The sequence below is a fragment of the Penaeus monodon genome, chromosome 24 (genome assembly GCF_015228065.2).
Source record: "Penaeus monodon isolate SGIC_2016 chromosome 24, NSTDA_Pmon_1, whole genome shotgun sequence".
NCBI lineage: Eukaryota > Metazoa > Arthropoda > Malacostraca > Decapoda > Penaeidae > Penaeus > Penaeus monodon.
Genome location: NC_051409.1, coordinates 3464924 through 3465513, shown reverse-complemented (window position 1 = coordinate 3465513; position 590 = coordinate 3464924).

The following is a 590-nucleotide window of genomic DNA, read 5'->3' as shown; positions in this document are numbered from 1 at the left end:
ATAGCACGTTAAACGCGAGTTTCTGTGAAATGGTTAGAATTATTGAACTTTGTGGAGGAGGCTCTCAAAGGTTGAGTTAACACTGTGAAATGCTGTCTGTAAAACTCGGTGAACATTAGTGGCAATAGTGTTGACGCATGAATCGACGCGTCAATCTGTGAGTATTGTTCTGGAAAGATTCTGATATCTGAGAATGTAGTAAGGGAAGGTAGCATCATCTACAACGCCAAATAACCCGTGGGCAATTTTTCCCGCAGCAATTAATGTAATCCTCATTCAAGTCGTGAAGAACGATTTTTATTTTCTACAAAAGAAGAGAGTTGATTATGGATAGATTAGTGCACCGTCAAGAAGAAGAAATTGCTGCTTTGCTGCCTGCTGCCTTTAGGCTGTGTTCACATAGTTCCCTGCCTCGAAGTGATCTATCTTACGTAGGTGGAACAAGTAGCCAGGCTGGAGAACCTCAGCAATCAGTCTGGCGCAAAAGTTTTGACTTTCCACATTGTTTGTTATTGTAAGACTAGCCCAAGGTCTCACGAAGGGCTCTGGTACTAGGCCGCGAAAGACACTAGGGGGTAGGGCATTGATGG